The sequence below is a fragment of the Colossoma macropomum genome, unplaced genomic scaffold (genome assembly GCF_904425465.1).
Source record: "Colossoma macropomum unplaced genomic scaffold, Colossoma_macropomum, whole genome shotgun sequence".
NCBI classification, from domain to species: Eukaryota; Metazoa; Chordata; class Actinopteri; order Characiformes; family Serrasalmidae; genus Colossoma; species Colossoma macropomum.
Window position 1 is genome coordinate 5,988,375 of NW_023494798.1, and position 6,939 is coordinate 5,995,313.

Below are 6,939 nucleotides of genomic sequence, written 5' to 3' on the forward strand. Positions count from 1 at the left end.
AAAAAAGCACTCTGCTTATTAAAATCATGCAGTTAAGTGAGAAAGCCAGAACAAACTCCATGGCACAATCATAACGAAATAAATTTCCGAACTTACAAAACTTATTTCATTGTCATTTGTTTTTAGCAGTAGAAAAAAAAATGTAGCTATGTAGGTAATCGTTTATTTTCCTTTAATTGCAAGGGGATTTGAATATTTGAATAAAATTGTTGGTCTTGCAAATAAGCATAAGATAATTAAAAACAAAAGGACTACACAGTGATCATTAAAGTATCAATGTACGATCATAAAAAAAGTAAAATAAGCAATAAAAAGACAGTGAGGTCAGCTTCTTTCTGATTAGTGCTGCTAATATTTGAAAGCCACACCTCCTTTGATTGTGGCTCATCAGTGTAACATTACCAAAGAGGATCTGCATTTCTGTATAAATACCACAAAAACTTGCTGTCCAACCAGCTGAACTGTCTTTGCACACACTGAATCATTATCCCTACTCAGAAGCTGAATGGGCCGATGGAGTCTGTCTTTAATCTCTTGCATGTAGTGATGGTCATCATCAATTTTTGCAGAACAAATGGGACTATTTGTAGCCTGCAAGGAGAACCTGTTTATCCACAACTTTCAAAGGATGGTGATATCATAGTTGGAGGGATTTTCCCCTTCCATAGGACTTGGGAAATCACAGAAGTGTCCTATATGGTCAAGCCATCTCCAATGAAATGTGTGAGGTACGCACAAAGACAAAGCAAGATTTTCATACACTGAATGAATAGATACTATTTTCAGCACTTAGACAGTAGTAATTGCAGTTCAACATGTTGTCCTTAAAACATTTGTGTACATCTTTTTTCTCTAATCCAGTCTTGATTTCAGAGCAATGCAGTTTTCACAGTCTGTGATTTTTGCAATAGAAGAGATCAACAACAGTTCCTCTTTACTCCCTGGAGTCTCACTGGGCTACAAGATCTATGACACTTGCAGTTCCAGGGCTATGGGGGTTAAAATGGCTATGGCACTTGTTAATGGAAATGAGAACTCAATATTGGATGAGCCCTGCACAAAGCCAGCACAGGCACAAGCCATAATTGGCGAGTCATACTCATCAGTGTCAATGGCTATTGCAAAGACTATTGAACCTTTCAGCATTCCCTTAGTAAGCATTTAATCTTTTATCAATTATAACCATTAGGTAAAATGATTTCTGAACTTACCTTTAATTTTAAATACAATGCATATCTGGCATAAAGAATATAATTGAACATAATCCTACAGACCTGTGTAAAACTGTTTTTAGATCAGTCACGATGCCAAATGTGAGTGTCTCAGTGACAAAAGAATATATCCCACATTTCTGCGCACTGTTCCCAGTGATTACTACCAGAGCAGAGCACTGGCAGAGATGGTCAAGCAATTTGGCTGGACCTGGGTGGGTGCAATCAGAAGAGATGATGATTATGGTAACAGTGGAATGGCTGCATTTACTGAAGCTGCTGAAAAATTGGGTATATGCTTAGAATATTCCCTTCCATTTTTTACAACATATTCACAAGAAAAAGTGCTGAGAATAATCCAGCAGATCAAAAGCTCTACTTCTCGAGTGATTGTGGCATATGTCGCTTATTGGGACATGGAGATTTTGATCGATATACTTCATGAGCACAACATTACTGGATACCAGTGGGTGGGAACTGGACCTTGGATTTCTGATTCAACTGTAGCCAGAATGGATAAGCACAAAATACTGCAAGGAGCCATAGGGCTAACTATACCCAAAACAACAGTGACAGGTCTGAAAGACTTCATTTTGGATATAAATCCACTGAAATCTGCAGGCAGTGCCATTTTTACTGAATTCTGGGAGGCTTTGTTTAATTGCAAACATACAGTGCAGAATGACTCAAAAGATACAACAGTGTGCACAGGACAGGAGAAACTGTCTGAAATGGACAATGAATTCACAGACATGACCCTGATGCCCACCTTCAATAATGCTTATAAAGCTGTATATGCTATTGCCCATACACTGCATGACCTTCTGGGCTGCACGCAAACATGTCCTACAAAGAAGCAGCCCGATCCTTTCACTGTAAGTTAAAAGACTATTTAAGCATGGATGCTGTACTTTTATTGAGAAGTATGTATTAAGCTTTTTCAGATTTTGTAACTTAAACTTTGTTCTATTTGGTCAGTTTCTAGAACATCTCAAAAGAGTGCGCTTTAAAACCAAAGAAGGTGAAGAGGTTTACTTTGATAAAAATGGTGATCCTCCATGTAAATATGAAATAATAAACTGGCAAACTATTGAAGATCACCACGAGTTTGTCACTGTTGGATATTATGACTCTTCTTTTCCTGCTCACACTCGATTAGCATTACAAATGCCGTCTATTGTGTGGGCACAAAATACAAGCCAGGTACAGGAATAGAACTGAACGTTGGTCTCAACAAAGCATGTATATTTTATGTCAAGTTTGTAAATATGTCTAAATTATATATTCTTTTACGTTATTAAACATTTGCTTTGTTCATAGATGCCGGTGTCTGTGTGCAGTGAGAGCTGCCCTCCAGGCACCAGGAAGGCTGTGCAGAAAGGAAAGCCTATCTGCTGCTATGACTGTATACCATGTGCTGAAGGAGAGATCAGTAACATTACAGGTATAAAACAAAGCAGAGTTGAAATAGAGTATTGTTGGTACTACAGCTAATCAAAAAATACTGTAGAATATGTGTGATAATTATGTCTGAAATGTTTCCAGTCCAGAAGCTTTTCTCCATGTTTCAGAACATAGAAGACAAATGCAACATTATATAAAATACATTCCTTCAGTTACTGTCCCTCTGCATCTAACTTTTTTTTATTATGTATGTAATATATTTCTCTCTGACAGACTCAATTAAATGTGAACAGTGCTATCAAGACTACTGGTCAAATCAACACAGGAATGAATGTGTAAAGAAGGAAACTGAATTCTTGTCGTATGAGGACACAATGGGAATTTTGCTAACAGCTGTTTCAATTATTGGTACATTTCTGACAACAACGATAGCAATCATATTTTTCAGACATAAAAATACCCCAATAGTCAAAGCCAACAATTCAGAGCTGAGTTTCTTGTTGCTCTTCTCTCTGGCTCTGTGTTTTCTCTGTTCACTTACTTTCATTGGTCAGCCCTCTGAGTGGTCTTGTGTGCTGCGTCACACAGCGTTTGGGATCACCTTCGTCCTCTGCATCTCCTGTGTTCTGGGGAAAACAATAGTGGTGTTAATGGCCTTCAGAGCTACACTTCCAGGCAGTAATGTCATGAAATGGTTTGGGCCTCCACAGCAGAGACTCAGTGTTCTTGCTTTCACTCTCATACAGGTCCTTATTTGTGTGCTTTGGTTAACAACATCTCCTCCTTTCCCCTTCAAAAATCTAAAGCACTACAAGGAAAAGATCATCTTAGAATGTCAGTTAGGTTCAGCTATAGGTTTCTGGGCTGTGCTGGGTTATATTGGACTTTTGGCTCTACTGTGTTTTGTTTTAGCTTTTCTGGCTCGGAAGCTGCCTGATAAGTTTAACGAGGCCAAGTTCATCACATTCAGCATGCTCATATTCTGTGCAGTTTGGCTCACCTTCATCCCAGCTTATATCAGCTCTCCTGGAAAGTTTACTGTAGCTGTGGAGATATTTGCCATTTTGGCTTCAAGTTTAGGTTTGTTATTCTGTATCTTTTTTCCAAAGTGTTACATAATCATAATGAAACCAGAGCAGAACACTAAAAAGCAAATTATGAATAAAGTGCCAGTTAAGTGAGCTGAATGTTCACGATTAGTATATCTTAATATAAAGAACATGACCCTGACAATTCTATTATTAGTTAACAATGAGTTAACATTTGATAAGTTAACATTTTAAAACATCTCAAAATGGAATAGTACCTTTTAATAAAATCAGCATAACTGAATGTCTGAGATCAGTGAGAGAGGTTTGATGTGAACGTTTAAGAGAAACTTACTGATTTTTCATTCATAATGATCGTCCTCTGAACCAGATGTCACAACATATACATACATACATTTATATATATATATATATACACATATATATATATAGCCATTTAATGGCTATTGCTATTGAAAATAACCAGTGATTTTACACATCTGAGTTTTTCTATACATGCCGTTAAGAGTGGTAAATCTGACAAAAGTGGTAAATCTTAAATAAAAAGGGGACTATTTTGCCTTACAATGCCCTGCATGTACCTCCATGAATGCATTAAACAAAGTATATGTTCAAGGTAAAAACCTTCATTTACAACTATAGTAAAATAATGTCACTGGCATCAAGCAATGTATAAGAAACGGCTTTTCTTTCTTTATTAAATTTTGTTAATTACATGCGATAAGGTGTAAAAGTATGAGTGAAAATTCTTCTATTTTTTTTTTTCTTTCATTACAAATTAGCTTAACACCACATTGAGAATTTCTCAGAATTTTGTATGTCCCCTTTGGCTTTAATGCCAGTGTGCACTCAAGCCGGCATGAACTCTGATAAGTAGATCAAATCTACCTACAACCCTTCAGAAAACAAGCTTCAATAGAAGAGATGAGACTGAAAAAAATGTCAGAACTTTTGTACAAAGACTATTGACAGACATACTGCAGAATCTTGAATATTTTTTTCAATTTTTTTTGTTCATCTTTTATCAGTCATATCTTTGCTTTGTTTTAAAAAGGTATTATGCATTTGTTTTTTTACAGGTTTAAATGAATGAAACCCCAGATTTTCAATGTGGTCTCAGGCCATTGGACACCATTCTAGAGATTTTTTTTTGGCCTCAAGATATGTTATGCTTTTGAAATGTTTCACTAAAGTTTTCTTTTTCCCAGAAGAACAGTTGTACCGTGCACAAAATATATGTAAACTTTTTTTCCACCTATGTGAAACTTGATTATCATAGAAACATTTAGCAAATTAACATTTAGCAGCTATACTTGGCTAAATGAAATCAGCAGCTATTACAAAAGCAAAAACTATTTTTACCACATTCAAAATGTTTTAAATTATAAATCTACTATATTACTACAATAAAAAATTGTAAAAAAAATTGTTTTATGAGTCAATATTACATGACCAAAACACAGACAAATTTGGTCACTCACTAACACAACCAAAGCCTCCACTGTCGAATATAAGCATAGGTATTTATTATGGTCACAGTGTTAATGAAAAATGTAAATATGTTTTGTCCCTATCCTGTCCTTGTCCACCTGTTATCTTTGTGTTTTATTCAACTAAATCAGTAAGTCTTCACAGGTAAACAAACCATTTATAATTAAATAAATTAAATAAAAAAGGATATCTGATGTGAAAACGGTAAGGAAAGAAATTAATTCTACAACAAAATCCATAACTGAATGATTTTGAGGGGACATAAGAATTACTGTTGAAAAGGGGACACAACACCTCTAAAGATGATTTTACAGTTTCAAGCATTATATATGTTGTATTTAACCCTGACAGGGTAGACAAAACTTGTAGTTGTGACATAAGATATTGGCTTGACATTGCAAAGTAAAAAGTGTTTAAGCTTAAGCTTAACACCTGCCTGAGTATGTAAGCCGGGGAGCTGGGGGTGCTCAGAACTGGGAAATCAGAGCTTTCTCAAGGGGACTACAGAATACCAGCTAAAATGTGAGACAGGGAACGTTGGAATGATTTACATGGAACTAGAAAAGCAGACAGGGAACAAGATTAACCCACCTGACCACCTTGAGGGGACCCACATATCCAGGGGCCAGCTCCCTAGACACATAGAATATGGACCTCAGTTGCTTTCTTCAGTTTGCAGTCCGTTTCCAACTGTCTGAGGTAGCCCAAATAGTGGATCAGACCATCTGCCTGACATGGTGACAGGGATGGACAAGATGTCCAGCTGCAGAAACCCCCATATTAGCCTTTGGGTTTCTCTGGGTATATATGGGGAGAGTGATCCTGCAATGTATTATGGGCATAGTTAGTTCTGGTCACCTCTAGGTGTTCTGAGAATGAGGATGTAAGATCTCACTGTAGGGCCTGGGTCCAACCAGATGTGGGGACATAAAGTTTACAGAGGGACCTCTTCCATGCTCAGGATCCTGTTGGAGGGTGTCTGAAATTTTGATCTCACAGCAGGGCCAGGATCTGTGTGCTAGGCATCAGATTTTAAGTTATATGTGCCTAGTCGAAGAGACACAACAAGGTCAAACTGGTTGAAGAATGAAACCCCATCTGGTCTGGTGCATGAAGAGGTACTTTGCATCCTAAATATATGATGCATTTTTAATGATCTGTGCAGACTAGAAACTGAGATGAGCAACTGGAGGAATGAAGTGTACATTAGGCAGAAGTGATGTTCTCAAATGCCCAAAATTTATAAAAACCTAAGAAGCACTAGACCAGCTGGAGTGAGGTATAGTATGGACATTCCAAGACTTTCTACTGCCGATGCCTCCAAGAGATGGTAACATCTAGAAAAATGCCTGACTGCTGGTGAAAAGGGCAGGGTCTATCACAGGTCTCACTTCCTGTGAAGGATCTTGGCTTTTACTGGCAGCTTGGGGCAGTCAGAATGGAAGTGACATGAGCACCCATAGTAGAGGTGTCTGCCCTCCTGTATACAGGTGTCCCATTCTTGGCAGGAAATACAGGTAGTCCCCAACTGCATGGGCTGTTCTCAGGACTCAAGCAGTTCAAGAGGTGACAGAGGGAGGGGGAAGGCAGGGCAAGGACCAATGTGTCCCTCAGGAGGATGTCCGGCATCATCAGCCTTCTGGTCCCGGCAGTGCTCTGTCCAGCCTGAGGGTCAGCTCGTATAGATTTTCAACAGATGAGGGGGGAGCATTAATAGCCAGCTCATCCTTCCATTCCTCAGAAAACCTCTGCAGATAGATAGCCATCAATGCCGCCATGTTCCA

At 38.0% G+C, this 6,939-nt stretch overlaps 1 pseudogene; it reads left to right on the top strand.

Moving 5' to 3' along the window:
* Positions 1-513: 513 nt before the first annotated feature.
* Positions 514-6,676, top strand: LOC118818486 (annotated as a pseudogene).
* Positions 6,677-6,939: the final 263 nt, after the last annotated feature.